This window comes from Macrobrachium nipponense, chromosome 25 (genome assembly GCF_015104395.2).
Source record: "Macrobrachium nipponense isolate FS-2020 chromosome 25, ASM1510439v2, whole genome shotgun sequence".
Lineage (NCBI taxonomy): Eukaryota > Metazoa > Arthropoda > Malacostraca > Decapoda > Palaemonidae > Macrobrachium > Macrobrachium nipponense.
Window position 1 is genome coordinate 62,136,397 of NC_087214.1, and position 20,000 is coordinate 62,156,396.

Below are 20,000 nucleotides of genomic sequence, written 5' to 3' on the forward strand. Positions count from 1 at the left end.
TTCTCCTAATTCTTGATTAAATTTGGTCCTAAATTAAATCTATTACTATTATTTGAAAATGAACCATTTTTTTTTTAAAGTATTTCGGCTACATTTTTATTATTGATTATTATTATTGTTGTTATTTTTATTATTATTATTCTCCTAATTCTTGATTAACTTTGCTCATAAAATATATCTATTATCATTTGAGAATGAACCACTTTTTTCAAAAACATTTTGGCTTCATTTTTATTCATTTATTACATTAAGTCACTGTCTGCTATGGGTAAACTATTGAGAGGCATAGGTTCGAATCCTGAGGGTGTCAATGAATGGATTATTTACTCCTAAATAATATATCAAAAGTACGAAAATATTTACAGTTTTATATTAGTATAACTTTGAGTCGGGAATGTTGCCATAAACCGCGACTCGACTTTAATGTCTTCCAATAATCTCCGGTGGGCGGGAATCAGTGAAAATAACGTCCTCCCCCCCCCCCCCCCCCCCCCCCCCCCCCCCCCCCTCCCCCAGTCATTCCAAACTTTATTTCTTAATACCTATATAATATACTTTACGCCCCAATTATATGGGAAGGGGGGGCGGGCCACTATTTTGTCCTTCTTTATCCTCCTCACAAAAAATGAATAAGTACTTTAATTATCTCCCTGGTGGTATCGGTTCCTATTAACGAATGGGAGATTCCTTTTTGAGATATTTGTTTGATGCCGTTAACTGGCGTCGGAAACTATGGTCCCTCTCTCTCTCGTCTCTCTCTCTCGTCTCTCTCTCTCTCTCTAGTATATATATATAATATATAAAAATATATATATATATATATATATATGTATTATATATTCCTTTAACATCCCTGTGTACGAAATCCCAACAAGCAGTATTGAAAAACCTCTCGTGGGCAAATGCCCTGTGCTGTCGGGTATAGGGGTATAGGGGTAGGTGGATAGGGCCGTTTACGGGGTAAGGGTACAACAACAAAAATAATGAAGGGAAGGGGGAAGAGAGGAGGAGGAGAAGGGGGCGGGGGGGGGGGGGGAAAGTACCACCACCACCACCGCTGCATCTGACTTCTTCAGGCGGCTCAGAAGATCTGTTTGAAAAGGGCCGCTGAGGATTATTTTTCGTTGATAGAAAATGAAGCTCTATAGATCTATATAGATCTATAGATCTGTCCATAGATGTTTCTATAGATTACCGATAATGCTTGGCCGTGCGCTTTCGTGGAAGAAGAAGAAGAGAAGAAGGAGGAGGAGGAGGAGGAGGAGAGGAGGAAAATTGCAGGAAATGGAAAAGAGAGGAGAGTTGAGGATTATTGGGGACTCTAGAACCCCCTGGGCTGCTGTCGGACAAACAGGTTTACAGGAGGAGGATGGATGGATGTCTCCTCTACCCTCCCTATCCCCTACCTAACCCGCTTCCCACCCAGGGCGGACAAACAGGTTTGTAGGGGGGGTGGATGTCTCCCCTAAAACCTCTCGTTTCCCTACCTACCCTGCCGCCACCCAGGGTGGACAAACAGGTTTGTAGGCGGAAGGTGGATGTCTCACCTACCTACCTGGCCCCAACCAAGGACGGACAAACAGGTTTGCAGGTGGAGGGTGAATGGATGTCTCCCCTACCCTCACTATCTCCTGCCTACCCAGCTGCTATCCAGGGCGGACAAACAGGTTTGCAGGAGGGGTGTGTGTGTGTGTGGGTGGCTGTGTCATGTCTCCCTCTCGGAGTTTATTATTAATAGATTACCTCGTCAAGGCCCTCTCCCGTTTATGATGGTGAGAGGTACGCCTTTCTCTGTCTGTCTCTCTCTCTCTTTCTCTCTCTCTCTCTCAGCTTGTTCTAGAATGCAGTAGGGCTCTGTCTCTCTGTCTGTCTGTCTCTCTCTCTCTCTCTCTCTCAGCTTGTTCTAGAATGCAAGTAGGGCTCTCTCTCTCTCTCTCTTTCTCTATCTCTCTCTCTCTCTCTCTCTCTCTCTCTCTCCCAGATTCAGACACAAAATGAATAATTATGATGAAGGAAGATCAAATATTATGGAAAAGTTGGATTTTTTAATGTCAGAATTTCTGGAAATGAAGAAAAGAACAACATACCAGAACAGGAAAGAGGCATGGGAAAATCCTTATTATTACCCATATTAAATGAAGGAGATAACACGCAAACCATCATAGTGATGAATGCGCAGGGTTTAGTTACGAGTAACTCAAAAAGAAAAATAGAGTTCTTAGAAGAACTAACCCAAATTGAAAAGAAAATAGATATAATGAATATATAAGTGAAAACCTGGTATCCCAAGAGACTGAGAATGATGATCAAATAAAAGAGTTCCAAACTTATAGATCAGATAGAAAAAATAGGAAAGCAAGGGGAACCGCGATATATGGGAAAGACATAAAACAAGGAAAAATATATGAGAAATATAGTAACTCAGAATGTGAACTAATAGCGGTAGAATTTGAATCTGAAAAATTAATGAACATAATAATTTATAGACCCTTTAATACTCAAAAGTTTGACACAGTAATAGAAAATTTGGATGATATAAGTAGAAATCACAAGGACTGGACTATTCTCCTATCCGGAGACTTTTACTTTCCTTTCGTAGATTGGAAAGAACGTATAGGAGATTGTGGTTGTATTTATACATATAAAAAAGAGAGTAATAGTAGTGCAGAAGATAAGAGGCAATTCGAAAAGCTATTAGATATGCTACTAGAATACACCATTCAACAAATAAATCACCTGCCAACAAGAAAGGAAAATACTTTGGACCTAGTATTTGTGAACGAGGTGAATTATGTTAAAGAAATAATAGTTTATAATAAGAGTTTTTCAGACCATAATGTCATAGAAATAACAGTCCATTCCAAAGCAAGTGAAAACAGAGATAAGCAAGAGATGAAAAAGTGGAAAGGATATGGAAAATACAACTTCTACAGTAAAAATATAAAATAGTCAGAAATAAATGAAGAATTAAACAAAGATTGGGAAAACATTTTCGTAAGTGATGATATACAGTAAATACGGATATATTATATAAAATATAAGAGAAAATAGTGGATGAATATATACCGAAGAAAAAAGTAAACATCAGTCATGCATACCAAGAGACAGAAGGATCTTGTTCCAGAAAATCAGAAAGTGGAAAAAAGGTCTTGCAAAAGAAAAGAATGCATGGAAAGTGATGGAACTAAAAAGTAAGATAGAAAATACAGAACAAAAGATTATACAATCAAAAGAAAATGAAAAACGTGACTTGGAAGAAAAAAACCTAGTAAATAATAGTGAATATTTATCAGACATAGGTATTAATGAAGCAGATATTGTGCAGGCTATTAATGAAATTAATAATGGAGCTGCAGCAGGACCTGATGGTGTCCTGCTATTTTGTTGAAGAAAGTAGTTCATTCTATCGCAAAGCCCCTTGCAATATCATTAAGACAAAGTGTAGATACAGGCAAGATTTATGATGAGCACAAATTAGCATATATTACCCCTACTTACAAAAGTGGATCAAGACTAGAGGCAAGTAATAATAGGCCTGTAAGTTTAACATCACATATTATAAAAGTGTATGAAAGGGTAATGAAGAAAAATATTATGAAACATTTAATAAAAAGTAATTTGTTTAATATAGGACAACATGGTTTTGTACCTGGAAAAAGTACACAAACCCAACTGTTAGTCCACCGTGAGAACATATACAAAATATGAAAAACGGAAAAGAAACAGATGTGGTTTATCTAGACTTTGCAAAAGCTTTTGACAAGGTAGACCATAATATATTAGCGAAGAAAATTAGAAAACATAATATAGTAGACAAAGTAGGAAGATGGTTAAAAGAATTTTACACAACAGAAAACAGATAGTTGTTGCAAATGATGAGAAATCGGATGAAGCTAAGATAATATCCGGTGTGACACAAGATACGGTGTTAGCTGCATTACTGTTTGTTATTATGATTGCAGACATAGGCAATAATGTTAAGGACTCGGTAGTGAGTAGTTTCGCCGATGACACAAGAATAAGTAGAGAAATTACTTGTGATGGAGATAGGAACGCGCTACAAAGAGACCTTAACAAAGTATATGAATGGCCAGAGGTAAATAGGATGGTAAACTCTGATAAATTTGAATCAATAAATTATGGAGACAGAGAAGGAAAGCTATATGCATATAGGGGACCTAATAATGAGTTATCACAAATAAGGAAGCATTTAAAGACCTTGGTGTGATGTTGAATAGGAACATGTTATGCAATGATCAAATAGCAATTCTATTGGCAAAATGCAAAGCAAAAATGGGAATGTTATTACGGCACTTCAAAACAAGAAAAGCTGAACACATGATTATGCTTTATAAAACATATGTTCGTAGTCCACTTGAATATTGCAATATGATATGATACCCACACTATCAATAGGATATTGCACAAATAGAGTGTACAAAGGTCCTTTACAGCTAGAATAGAAGAAGTTAAGGATCTTGACTTCTGGGAAAGACTACAATCCTTAAAATTATATAGTCTGGAAAGAAGAGAACGCTACATGATAATTCAGGCATGGAAACAGATAGAAGGAATTGGTGAAAACATCATGGAGCTAAAAATATCAGAAAGAGCAGGCAGAGGTAGATTAATAGTGCCCAAAACTATACCAGGAAAACTAAGGAAAGCACACAGGACATTAATCCACTACGCACCAGCATCGATAATGCAGCGTCTATTCAATGCGTTGCCAGCTCATCTGAGGAATATATCAAGAGTGAGCGTAAATGTGTTTAAGAATAAGCTCGACAAATATCTAAGCTGCATCGCAGACCATCCAAGATTGGAAGATGCAAAATATACCGGAAGATGTACTAGCAACTCATTGGTACACATTAGAGGTGCCTCACACTGAGGGACCTGGGGCAACCCGAACAAGATGTAAGGTCTGTAAGGTAAGGTCTCTCTCTCTCTCTCTCTCTCTCTCTCTCAGCTTGTTCCAGAATGCAGTAAGACTCTCTCTCTCTCTCTCTCTCTCTCTCTCTCTCTCTCTCTCTCTCAGCTTGTTCTAGAATGCAGTAGGACTCTCTCTCTCTCTCTCTCTCTCTCTCTCTTTGTTCAGAAGGCAGAGGGACCCTTTCTCTCTCTCTCTCTCTCAGTTTGTTCTAGAATGCCTTCTCTCTCTCTCTCTTCTGTTCTCCTCTCTCTCTCCTCTCTCTCCTCTCTCTCAGCTTGTTTCAGATGCGGAGGACTCTCTCTCTCTCTCTCTCTCTCTCTCCCCCCTCCTCTCTCTCTTCTCTCCTCTACTCTCGTCTTGTTCTAGAAGGCAGGAGGGAACCCTTCTCTCTCTCTCTCTTCAGTTTGTTCTAGAGGCAGGACTCCTCTCTCTCTCTCTCTCTTGCCATCTTGCTTGGTGAGACGTTCCCGCGTGAAGTCAGATTAATCAACAGATCACAAGTTTAACATATGACTAGAATTTGAGAAATATCTAGAAGTGTTCGTGAACTATCGGTGATAAGATTAGTGTGAAAATAGTAGGATAAAGCGTCTTCTAAGTTAGTTTATCAAGTGTAATACTGTAAAATCAGAACAAGATGGCAGTAAGTTCCAACTGCGGGAAGAGATGGCGTAATTTAGCGTGTTTAGCAGATTCGCAATACGATGAGGTAGCAGGAAGGGAACTGGCATTTCTCATCTATGAAATCAGCATCAGTCTAACCAAAAAGATACAAAAGCATTCATAGATATTTAGAAGGATATAATCCTTCAAACTGGAACAAATCTAATGAAAACATCTTGAAAATAATTGAAGAAGTTCCAAATAAAATCCAAGTGGTCAAGAGACTCATAAAGAAAATATACATAACCAACATATTCCGACAAAGAAAATGAAATAAGGTGAATCTTGTGAATATCCTAATTGACGCATTAGGAAAAAGAATGCCAAGCATGCACTGTGTAAGGTTTGGTATACCATAGTCAATCCACAAAACCTAATCAGAAAATGTGCTGCATGCAACATTCCGACCCATCCACAGTTGTGCTGAGGTAATACAAGATATGAGAAAAGATACAAGAATTTTTTGTTCAACATGTCTATCATGGATAGACACTGTTATTAAATCAAGATTGAATGTACAAATAGTTGAGGATGAAGAAGAAGATAAGGAGGAAGAAGAAGAAGAAAGAAGAAGATTGAAAACGGAAGAGAAGTAAACAAAACATGAAATGACAGAAAAAAATAATGGAAAACAAAGAAACAAGATAAAAGTATGGATGCAGAGATACTCATTGATACTACATATGAGGCAATAAAGCAGCATACCTACGAAGAAATAAAATTACGATATGGCAACAGAAAAAAGCAAATCCCGAAGAGGCTCTACCCAGATCTACACAATGACGGGAAAGAGGAAAAAATAGACAAGAAATAAAAAATCTGCAACCTTTTGAAAAGAGGGAATTGCAGATTTGGAGAAAGATGTTACTACAAACATCTAAGGTATGTCACAACTATGGAAATATATGGTAAATGTGCATACCTAGATGGATATGGGGATGATTGCAGAGATCTGATCCAAAATATGCAAAAACCTAAAAGAAGAAAAGGATGTGTTAAGTTCGACAAAAAATGCAAATATATGCACCCTGTAGCCATGAATCATAATCAAATAAATAACCAACCAAGTAATAAAATCCAAAATAAGAAAGAAACAAATAAAGAGAGAAATCAAGAATATCAGGTAAAAGAGAAAGCAAACCACCAATGAGATATGCAGAGGTGTCAGCAAAAAATTTCAATACATCAGCTCCAAAATTCTACTCAAGGGATAATAACTGTATTTATTATGCAAGAGGATATTGCAGAAACGGAGAAAATTGCAGATTCAGACACAAAATGAATAATTATTGATGAAGGAAGATCAAATATTATAGAAAAGTTGGATTTTTTTAATGTCAGAATTTCTGGAAATGAAAAAAAAGAACAACATACCCAGAACAGAGAGACATGGGAAAATCCTTATTACTACCAATATTAAAGAAGGAGAAAACACGCAAACCATCATAGTGATGAATACGCAGGGTTTAGTTACGAGTAACTCAAAAAGAAAAATAGAGTACTTAGAAGAACTAACCCAAATTGAAAAGAAAATAGATATAATGAATATAAGTTGAAACCTGGTATTCCCAGAGACTGGGAATGATGATCAAATAAAAGGGTTCCAAACTTATAGATCAGATAGAAAAAATAGGAATCAAGGGGGAACCGCCAATATAGGGAAAGACAAAAAACAAGGAAAAATATATGAGAAATATAGTAACTCAGAATGTGAACTAATAGCGGAGAATTTGAAAATTATGAAAAATTCAATTGACATCAGTAACATATAGACCTCCTAATACTAAAAGTTGACTTAACTTATAATTGAAAAAAAAAAAAAAAAAAAAAATTGATGATATATGTAGAAATCGCAAGGACTGGACTATTCCCTCCTTCTGGTGACTTCAACTTTTCCACCTTTTCGTAGAATGGAAAGAACGAATAGGAGATTGTGGATGTACTTATACATATAAAAAAAGAGTAATAGTAGTGCAGAAGATAAGAGGCAATTCGAAAAGCTATTAGATATGCTACTAGAATACAACATTCAACAAATAAATCACCTGCCAACAAGAAAGGAAAATACTTTGGACCTAGTATTTGTGAACGAGGTGAATTATGTTAAAGAAATAATAGTTTATAATGCGAGTAATTTCAGACCATAATGTCATAGAATTAACAGTTCATTCCAAAGCAAGTGAAAACAGAGATAAGCAAGAAATGAAAAAGTGGGAAGGATATGGAAAATACAACTTTCTACAGTTAAAATTATAAAAGGGTGGTCGAAATAAATGAAGAATTAAACAAAGATTGGGATAACATTTTCGTAAGCGATGACATAAGAGTAAATACGGAGATATTATATAAAATATTAGAGAAAATAGTGGATAAATATATACCGAAGAAGAAAAGTAAAACATCATTCATGCATACCAAGAGACAGAAGGATCTTGTTTCCAGAAAATCAGAAAGTGGAAAAAAGGTCTTGGAAAAGAAAAAAATGCATGGAAAGTTATAGAACTAAAAAGTAAGATAGAAAATGCAGACAAAGATTATACAATCAAAAGAAAATGAAAAACGGGACGGTTGAAGAAAAAACCCTATTAAATATCAAGCAAAAACCCCAAACTATTATACTCATTTGCGAAGAAGATGATAAAAGAAGAATAGAAATAGGCCCTCTGAGAATTGAAGGGAGATTAACGCATGAAAAAAAGGAAATTTGCAACATACTGGCAGAACGATATAAGAGAGAATTCACCCCTAGAATGATAATGAAGATAATGATATAGAAGTAAGGGACGAAAATAGTGAATATTTAGCTGACATAGAAATTAATGCAGCTGATATTGTGCAGGCAATTAATGAAATTAAAAATGGAGCTGCTGCAGGGCCTATGGAATCCCTGCTATTTTGTTAAAGAAAGTAGTTCATTCTATCGCAAAGCCACTTGCATTATTAAGACAAAGTGTAGATACAGGCAAGATTTTATGATGAGCACAAATTAGCATATATCACCCCTACTTTCAAAAGTGGATCAAGACTAGAGGCAAGTAATTATAGGCCTGTGAGTCTAACATCACATATTATGAAAGGTTGTATGAAAGGGTAAAAAAAATTTTGCAGAAAAATATTATGAAACATTTAATAAAAAACTAATTTGTTTTAATATAGGACAACACGGTTTCGTACCCGGAAAAGTACACAAACCCAACTGTTAGTCCACCGTGAGAACATATTCAAAAATATGAAAAGCGGAAATGAACAGATGTGGTATATCTAGACTTTGCAAAAGCTTTTGACAAAGTAGACCATAATATATTAGCAAAGAAAATTAGAAAACACAATATCGTAGATAAAAATAGGAAGATGGTTAAAAGAATTTTTACACAACAGAAAACAGATAGTTATTGCAAACGATGAGAAATCGGATGAAACCAAGGTAATATCCGGTGTGCCACAAGGTACGGTGTTAGCTGCAATACTGTTTGTATATGATTGAAGACATAGACAGTAATGTGAACGGATTCGGTAGTGAGTAGTTTCGCTGATGACACAAGAATAAGTAGAGAATTACTTGTGATGAAGATAGGAACGCTCTACAAAGAGACCTTAACAAAGTATATGAATTGGGCAGAGGAAAATAGGATGGTATTTAACTCTGATAAATTTGAATCAATAAATTATGGAGACAGAGAAGGAAAGCTATATGCATATAGGGGACCTAATAATGAGACATCACAAATAGGAGCAGTTAAAGACCTTGGTGTGATGATGAATAGGAACATGTTTATGCAATGATCAAATAGCAATTCTTTTGGCAAAATGTAAAGCAAAAATGGGAATGTTGTTACGGACCCGGCACTTCAAAACAGAAATAAATGCTGAACACATGATTATGCTTTATAAAACATATGTTCGTAAGTCCCCCCACTTTGAATATTGCCAATATGATATGGTACCCACACTATCAAAAGGATATTGCACAAATAGAGAGTGTACAAAGGTCCTTTACAGTTAGAATAGAAGAAGTTAAGGACCTTGACTACTGGGAAGACTACAATCATTAAAATTATATAGTCTAGAAAGGAGAAGAGAACGCTACATGATAATTCAGGCATGGAAACAGATAGAAGGAATAACAGAAAATATCATGGAACTAAAAATATCAGAAAGAGCAAGCAGAGGTAGATTAATAGTGCCCAAAACAATACCAGGAAAAATAAAGGAAAGCACACAGACATTAATCCACTACACACCAGCATCGATAATGCAGCGTCTATTCAATGCGTTGCCAGCTCATCTGAGGAATATATCAGGAGTGAGCGTAGATGTGTTTAAGAATAAGCTCGACAAATATCTAAACTGCATCCCAGACCATCCAAGATTGGAAGATGCAAAATATACCGGAAGATGTACTAGCAACTCTCTGGTAGACATTAGAGGTGCCTCACACTGAGGGACCTGGGGCAACCCGAACGAACTGTAAGGTCTGTAAGGTAAGGTAAGGTCTCTCTCTCTCTCTCTTTCTATCTCTCTCTCTCTCTCTCTCTCGTCTTGTTCTAGAAGGCAGAGGGACCCATTCTCTCTCTCTCTCTCTCTGTTTGTTTCTAGAATGCAGGACTCTCTCTCTCTCTCTCTCATCTCTACTCTCTCTCTCTCTCTCTCTCTCTCTCTCGTCTCAGCTTGTTTCAGAATGCAGTAGGACTCTCTCTCTCTCTCTCTCTCTCTCTCTCTCTCTCTCTCTCTCTCTCTCTCTCGTCTTGTTCTAGAAGGCAGAGGGACCCTCTCTCTCTCTCTCTCTCTCAGTTTGTTCTAGAATGCAGGACTCTCTCTCTCTCTCTCTCTCTATCTCTCTCTCTCTCTCTCAGCTTGTTTCAGAATGCGTAAGAACTCTCTCTCTCTCTGTCTCTCTCTCTCTCTCTCGTCTTGTTCTAGAAGGCAGTGGGACCCTTTCTCTCTCTCTCTCTCTCTCTCTCTCTCTCTCTCTCTCTCATCAGCTTGTTTCAGAATGCAGTAGGACTCTCTCTTTCTCTCCCTCTCTCTCGTCTTGTTCTAGAAGGCAGAAGGACCCTTTCTCTCTCTCTCTCTCTCTCTCTCAGCTTGTTCTAGAATGCAGGACTCTCTCTCTCTCTCTCTCTCTCTCTCACTTGTACTGAATGCAGGACTCTCCCTCTCTTCTCTCTCTTCTCTCTCCTCTCTCTCTCTCTCTCTCTTTCTCTCTCTCTAGCTTGTTCTACAATGCAAGGCAGGAGGACTCTCTCTCTCTCTCTCTCTCTCTCTCTCTCTCTCAGCTTGTTCTAGAATGCAGTAGGACTCTCTCTCTCTCTCTCTTTCTCTCTCTCTCTCTCTCTCTCTCTCTCTCTCTCTCAGCTTGTTCTAGAATGCAGAAGGACTCTCTCTCTCTCTCTCTCTCTCTCTCTCTCTCTCTCTCCGTTGTGTTGTTCGAGAAACAGCAGGTGTCAAGAGGCACGGTTGCTAAAACAACACGTGTTGTTGGCGCTAAGGTCAACAACACCAGTATACGACAGATGTTCCTTCACAGATAGAGAGAGATACTACTAGGAAGGTATTGACTGATAGGATTAAACTTTATTTTTTTTAGTCTTCAAGAAACAAACTAACTCTACTTTATCACAGAGATTGAGCAAGATCAATAAATCGCTTATATATTCTTTTAAATATTAATGTATCGTGATACACGTCAAACTGTGGCGCATTCTGAGAAGTATTCGTCGCTATAGACGCATGGTAGTACGTGCATGGTACGTGCATGGTACGTGCAATCGCATGCTGTGGAAACGGATGTGGATTTTACGTCGTAGATCGGAAGATAAGGCCAAAAGTATTTTTAATTGTGTAAAAACAAATTGTATAATTCATTTGAGTTACTTTGCAATGCGTATAATTCGTGAGTATCTTACTTCAGAATTTGTGCGTAATAATCCGTAAGTTTCTTACTTACAGAATTTGTTCCTATAATTCGTATGTTTCTTACTTACAGAATTCGTGCGTATAATTCGTCAGTATCTCATTCACAAATATACTCATCTGGAATTATGGATCCAGATTGATACTAACCTGGAATTATGGATCCAGATTGATAATTATCTGGAATTATGAATCCAGGTTTATACTAATCTGGAATTATGGATCTAGACTGACTAATCTGGAATTTTGAATCTAGATTGATGCTAACCTGGAATTATGAATCCCGATTGACACTAACCTGGAAGTATGAATCCAGATTGATACTAATCTGGAATTATGGATCCAGATAGACAATAATCTGGAATTGCATGTCATGGAAGACACTCTTTGAGTTTGTTCAGTTACTTTAGACAGAAGTTTAAAGTTTGCTGAATTGTCAAAACAGGCATTTGATTGTAATTATCCAGGTGCATTGAACACTTGGGAGCATAATTCTCTAGGAAAGTTCACACTTTGCTTGTTTTATTGTTTCTGGTGTCAGGATCACTAAGTATTAAACTTTAGATAGGTTGTTATCTTGTTTAACAGTAGCCTCTAAGTATCCAGCTTCAAAACGGCTTAGAGATTGTACATTTGAGAGTTAACCGACCTGGTTAGAAAAGTCTTCTCTTGCATTTCTATACTTGTTAGTCTACTTTCTTTAGTTTGCCTTCTTCTTTGTATAGGAACTGTTAGTATCAGTCTCTCTCTCTCTCTCTCTCTCTCTCTCTCTCTCTCTCTCTCTCTCTGATTTTCTTTTATCATTGCTTTATTTTCTCTCTCTCTTTATTTTCTCTCTTGACGCTTACCAACCCCTTCCCCGTCTCACCAGATCAGGAAGGCTTCGTTTGGATTTGAATGACTCATTACAGTTTGAAAATGACGCCTCTCTCTCTCTCTCTCTCTCTCTCTCTCTCTCTCTCTCTCTCTCTCTCATTCTTTTCACCCAATCTTCAGATCTCCAAAAAGTATCGCAAACTTGAGTTTTCGATAACCACCAAAAAAAATTTATTAATGAAAGCCAAGAAGAATCTTTTTTTATATTTTTTTTATATTTTTTCTTTAACGCTCCGCTGAACAAAGTGTTCACAGAAAGTGTTCACCTTCCTCCTTTATTGTTCTGCCGGGATCTTTGCTCCCTCTCCCAAGGACAAGTTGCAAATGCTGCAGCAGCTGTCGATTGGCGCTTCACACCTGCGCAAGTGTCGATGAACTGTTAAGCTGTGGAACCAGTAACACTTTTCCTCTTGCCATGCGCCGAGTCCCCTCTCTCTCTCTCTCTCTCTCTCTCTCTCTCTCATCATTTCAACATTAATGAATAGACGGCTTCATTACTTATATGATTTAAATGGACGTTTCGCTGTAATACAGTGTAATGGCAAATCTATCTGACGCGACAATAAATATCAGACAGTCGCTGTATCACTGTACTGCAACAATACAGATTGTTTAGAAGCGAACGCGTAATTCGCATCGAACGCACGATTTAAAAGCCGTCTGAGTCCATTTATAATGTCCTGTGTGAAAAAGACATTTACAAATAGAGACACTAAAAGAAAAAAGTGAACCAAATATATATATAAACAAAAACCCCGTTCACGTCTTCGCGAGCGATTCCCTCTGCGAAAACAAAGAACTTTTAAAGCCGAGTACGAAAGGCAGCAGCGAGGGACGGGGTGTTTGGGCATGGGTGTGGTGGTACCCCTACCACCACCACCACCACCACCAGCAGGAACGCGTGGGCCACAGGAACAACACCAGATGCCCCAGCTCACATCCTGATGATGAGGATGACGATCCAATCGGTGGGCAGGTGTTGCATGGGCACGCGTCCGTTGAGCTGTTTTATGTACCCTCCAGGGGCACGGGCGGACCCAGGGCGGAAAAGGAGGGTGTCATGGGGTGGGAGGTGGGTATGGGCACCCGGGGGACGCTTGGGTACTGTAGGAGGGTGACCCCGGGGGCGAATAAATGTGGGGCAAGGGATTGAGTCCTGACCAATTCAAGGTTAGTGGGAACTAGGTCCTTTGTACGTTCGACGAGCTTGGGCACATAGGTAATACGCACGTACAACGACATATATATACGCCATCTCTCTTTCTCTCTCTCTCTCTCTCTCTCTCACTGACGCACCGGGCGAAAGACGTATAGAGAGAGAGAGAAAATGACTTCTATTAATACGACACTCGCGTGTGGAGGTCATCAACACGTGTACGCCCGTGTGTGTGTGTGTGTGTGTGTGTGTGTGTGTCAAGGTAGAGTTGGCGTCGAAACACGTGGTCTTTGGAGCCCTACGCCCACGGGAAGTGTCGCCCTGGGAGTGGTGGGCGCCTCTTAAGAAAAGGGCGTGGGCGAAGGAAGTATTTAGCGAGAGACAAAGAGAGAGAGAGAGAGAGAGAGCCTGAGAAGAATAAAGCATCTGGTATAGGAGGTGTATCCGAATTGTTATGTATCCTCACTTGTCTGTTTGTTGTAACTAGACTTTTATGTATCTTCACTCGTCTGTGTGTTATACCCAGTGTCTTATGTATCTCTGTTGTAACCCAATTGTTATCTATCCGGACTTACATCCAGTTTGTTATGATGTATCCTCCTTCCTCTGTCTCTGTCCAGACTATTACGTATCCTCGCTCGTCTATATACAATCTACAAATACAAAGTTATTGATCAATAAATATTATTAAATTCTTGTGGCGCCATATTCCTATAAAACCCATTTAGTCTCTCTTGGCTAAACAGTGGATCAAGTACCTAATAGTAAGTCGACTGTCAATGGTTGCAGATTCGCAACCAAAGCTTACGACCTCGGGCTAGCAACCTCATTATGATATTCTTGATATATACGTAACGAGGGACAGAAGTCTGTTAAGTTTTGGCTCCAGGTAACGAATTGGAACTCCAGCTTTTAGTCTGGATGGTGAAATAGATTGTAGCTATTGATTTTCACCTTTGATAACCAAATGGAGCTATTGATTTTACCACCTTGATAACGGATTGAAGATATTGGTTTATCCCTTGATAACCGAATGGAGCTATTGGTTTTCACCCTTCATAACCAAATGGAGCTGTAGATTTCCCCCATTGATAACCAAATGGAGCTATCGTTTTCACCCTTCATAACCAAATGGAGCTATAGGTGTTCCCCCTTGATAACCAAATGGAGCTATGGTTTTCACCCTTCATAACCAAATGGAGCTATCAGTTTTTTCCTTTGATAACCAAATGGAGCTATCGTCCAAATGGAGCTATAGGTTTCCCCCCTTGATAACTAAATGGAGATATCGTTTCCACCCTTGATAATAAATTGGAGCTATCAGTTTTTTCCTTTGATAACGAATGGAAGTTATCCAATGCGACTCGTGATCGCAAGATAGGACTATCAGTTTTTCCCCTTTTGATAAAGATATTGACTTAAGTCGTTTTTTTTTCTTAGCCAAATGGTAACAAAATACAGATATCGGGTTTCCCCCCCCTTGATAACGAAAGGGAGATATGAATTTTTACCCTTCTAAGTTGCTCAGAATGCTGATAGAGTCTAAACGTATTTCCGTAATTCATTCTACTCAGGTAGAATGTGTGGAGTGTTTGATACGTGGTAGTTATAGACAAAATTAGCTCTCTCTCTCTTTCTCTGTCTCTCTCTTTCTCTGTCTCTGTCTCTTTCTCTCTCTGTCGCGGACTTTTCTAGTCTGTGTGGTGTTTTCACACCTCTTGTAACTCTCCTATCTGTAGACAGAACTTCTGCCGACGGAAGTTGCTGATAAGCGTCAAAAGTTCGAAACCTCGCAGTCGTCTTTCCCAGACAAAGATAAATATGCACCAGCCAGGGTTTCTTTGCGAGTTCTGGAAAGCATCTTAAAGACGCTTCCTGCCTGGATACCCATTTGTGCTTGCGTGCCGGTGATTATTACACGGGAGAAATAACAAATAAATTCATATGTGTGTAAAAAAACATTTAGATTTCCAGTCGTCAAGTAAAAAAAGATGACCTCTCGTGTAATCTTGGCGGAATAGCTCAGTATATACTACAGCACTGCATAAAAGCGACGCTTTCTCTTTGCTATGTGTTTGTCTGTGTATGGCGGCAGTTGAGGAAGGTGCCAAACCTACCTTCCTACAGTCTGTTTGTAAATTGAACATTCGCCCACTGCAGTAACTGGCGACTCACCAGAGCCAATCCGTCCAGGAGCACACAGGATCCAGCAACAATTGCAGAGGAATCTGAGCATGGGAAAAAATGAGGGAACCTAACAGCCAGTTTGCGGCTAAAACTCAGGACCTGAGAGAAACCAGCTGAAGAATGAAATGTGTTGTGTGTGTGTGTGTGTGTGTGTGTAAAATCCTATATGTTCTCAAAGCCACCCCCATTGGAAACTGGGTTAACTATGATTTAGTGCTGCAAGTCTCACGTCCGCGATACTTGGACGATTCTCTTAAGTGAAGCTGGAATGACAATGACAAGGAGTAACTGCCTACAGTGTGCCTCGAGAGTTATACTGTAGACAGCCTCTTCCCACTTAGCTATCCAACTTCTTCATCTTTATTAGGTTCCCGTTTTCAGTTAAGGAGAAAAAGCCTTTTGCACCAGCCCTATATAGGGAAGTCTAGATATGGAAATCAGTGCTCTTTCGCATCTCGTCCAGACTTTCTACCCTCTATAATATTATCATTTTGCCGGAGGCAGAAGTCACGTGTATGATATAATTATTATTATTATTATTATTATTATTATTATTATTATTATTGCTTTTATTATTATTATTCAGAAGTTGAAAACCCTATTAATATGGAGCCCACAGGGGCCACTGACTTGAAATTCAGTCTTCCAAAAAATGCGAAACACAGAGGGAAAGTAGACCCCTTATGAAAAAAGGAAAAATAAATAGTCTTATGATAATTATAATAATAATAATAATAAAAATAATAATAAGGACCTTAATACTCTACGTAGATAGACCACATTCATAGATGGAAAAAATCCACAATTAAGTAGCTGTACAAAAAATTTTTCAAATAAAACTACAGTTACATAACGGTCGGTTTCCTTCTCCATTTCAAGACTCGCGGCACTATGAGTCATGTTCGTTTTTAAAAACCGCCTTTTATAACTCGTCTGTCACTTGGCGTTCTATAAATGACGTGTGATTTCGTAGGCAGGAGAAATAGTTGACTTTCGATGGAGGACAATTTAGAGCGAGCGAATGGCGGCAGAACTGTTATCTTACGATGGAGATTCTCCTCTGCATTTCGTACCTAGACGAAGTGAGAGAGAGAGAGAGAGAGAGAGAGAGAGAGAGAGAGAGAGAGAGAGAGCACAACGAACGAAGGAAACGCCGCTGTTACCTGACACCAATTAATTAGGAAAGGATTGTGACGTCCTCTTTACGCGAAAGCAGGAGATGCGTCAGGAATGCTTTTTTAGCTCGGAGTTACTTTTCCAGCGCTCTTGGAACAACTTCTTATCTTGCACCTGCTTCTGTCGTCCGGAGTCCGACTTGAAGGGATGTGGAGGAGGAGGAGGAGGAGGAGGAGGAGAAGGAGGAGGAGGAGGTGCGAGGAAGAAGGGGGAGGGGTAGGAGAGAGGGATATCAACAGGAAGGAAGAAGCGAAAGAGAGAGAAGTTCTCTCAAAACGGGGACGACGCGGCGCCCCAGCATCGAACGTTATCTTCGAACGGGCGTCGATGAGAGGGGGGTGGGGGGGGGGGGGTGTAGGCGGGGGAGGGGGTTGGGGGTTTGCCCTGGGGGTTACAAGGCAAAGGTTTGCAAATCTGTGGTCCCGTTATACTATACATAAACACCTTTGCGCGCAGGTGTAATAATAATAATAATAATAAACTTGGCTGCGTGTATATGTATATACATAATACGTATATTGACGACAAAATGCACTAAGAGCATTACGCGGAAATCAAAACAGGACAATGTTCTCTCTCTCTCTCTCTCTCTCTCGAGCGTTGTAAGCCTATATATATACATATATGTGTGTGTAGGCATTAGTCTCCCGACAGTACTCCACATTTAATACCGACTATTCGCTGCCAACTGTTAAAATGATACCGCACACTGGAAATAATTTTGACGCCTCTCTCATATTTCAACGGTGTTATTGCTCGCTCTATATCCCCCTGGCGTCCCCATACGCCTCGATATTAATATAAAAAAATATACATATTAATATGCTTACATTTTTTGTGCTTGGAATCGCCTGTTTTTGGAGCTGCAATATTTTCTTTTATTGTTCACATATATGACTTTTTTTCGGGGATGTTTTCATGTCGGGGAAATATCAGGGATGCGTTTATTTTTTTTTTTTTTTTTTTGTGGGGTGGAGATGGGGTAGGGCGGGATGGGGTATTTTCATGTTGGGAACATATCACTTCTGCGTATAGTTGAAACTTACTCATTGACCTGAATGTTTATCTGGCGTCGTAGTTTGTAAGCTTTTGTGGTGGCGTACTGTATTATAATAGGTGGTGATTGGCACTATATATATATATATATATATATATATATATATATATATATATATATATATATATATATATATATATATTATATATATATATATATATGTTGAGGGCGATGCTCTTCTCATCTTGTAACTTACTGCTTCGCGTGGAATGTAAAACGGAGCTGTTATGATAATAGATGATGTGCCTCATATTTCATTTATGACTATATATATATATTATATCTATATATATATATATATATATATATATATATTGTATATATATATATATATATATATATATATATATATATATATATAATATATATGATATATATATATATATATATATATATATATATATATAATATATATATATATCTTATAATGTAAGTTTTGTAATGCAATTATAATTTTGGTAATATGATTAATTCACCTCAGAACCTGTGTATCATGTTATGAAATGTATGTTCTTGTGTTCAGATACCCACATTTAAAGATAACACATGTTAAGTAGTGTAACTTTTCATTTTTAAATATACATAAGGTGGAGAGAGGAAAGACGTGTGTAAGACAGAGAGAAAGAGTAACAGAGAAGGTTGTTATTCACATCTCGAGAATACCTGAGCCAGCTGATTTCTTCATCCGCGCAAACACGCGTAGGGACCTCCCATGGTTTTTTTTTTTTTAAATTTTTTTTTTTTCTTTTTTTTTTTATTTTTTTTTTTTACAGCATCGAGTCCTTCGAGAACCTTCCCTACAATGATGCTATTCATGTTTAACGTAGAGAGATGACGTAATATGTTTTTGTCTTGAACTCAATGCTAATCGCCCATATGCCATACGCTTACGGGGATAGAGAACGATTCATTCGATTCCAAGACCTAATATAAGATGGTCACTCATCAATTATGAAATTCTTAGTAATATATGTGTTGTTTGTGGAATCTGAGCATAGTGTTATTTTTATTAGTTTTGTGAAGGCGCCCACGAAAATATTGAAGAGGTTGAAATTGTAACAGGCCTTTTGATTGGAGTTGCAACTGCGTATACAGGTATTTTTCTAATATTTTGAAGTGCACTTCGAGGTTTTATTTTACGTGTGGATAAAATTATAATCTTTAAGCAATTTTTCTTTTGCTTTGTTTTTTTTTTTGACATGTTCATTTTATATGCTTAATGTTTATACTGTCAATGCTTTAATTGTTTTCATATTATGCATTATGTTTTTTGCATTGTCTTTATTTTGTTTAATTAGTTTGAATAACATTCTATTGTGTAATAGTTTGCATCTAACACTTGCAAATTAATTTGTATTTAATTAAGTTTCGTTTCAAATTTAATTATTGCTTTATAATTTAATTTAATTAATTTTCTTGATAAACTTTGATTTAATTTTGCTTAATAATTAATTCAAGAGTTAATTAAACTTTTGTTTTCAAGTAATAACAATTTCCCTGAGATTGTGAATTTCACTTATAAATTTTGAGTTTAGAAATAAATTTTTGTATCTAAAATTTATATGAGCATTTTATTATACTACCAGTATTATATTTTGTTTTGTTTAGATAGAAATATAGAGTGGTAATTGTGCCGTTTCCCTCAAATGAATCAGATTCAGGGAAATACTTAGATTTGAAATTGCAGGAGTGATGCCCTTTAATTAAGATTACCTCACATCCATTTTAATGAACTTAGACTGATTGTTTTCTTGACTGTTCAGTTCTATAAGGGATCACTGTTACCTTTAGAGTATTCAGTCGTTTAGTATTTGTGATGAAGGGTCAGGTGGTGTCTGGCTGTGGTGAGGTAAGCAATAACCAACTACTTGATCAAACTGTGCCCCAAGTACAAAGGGCGCCATAAACCCAGGAATAAAAGGGTCTCTTGTGCTAACAAGTACTAATGGTAAGTGAAATAACCAGATACTTGGCAATTTGGGTTAACAAATATTAATGGTGTCCAGACACAGATACTGTAGGCCACTTCGTCACAA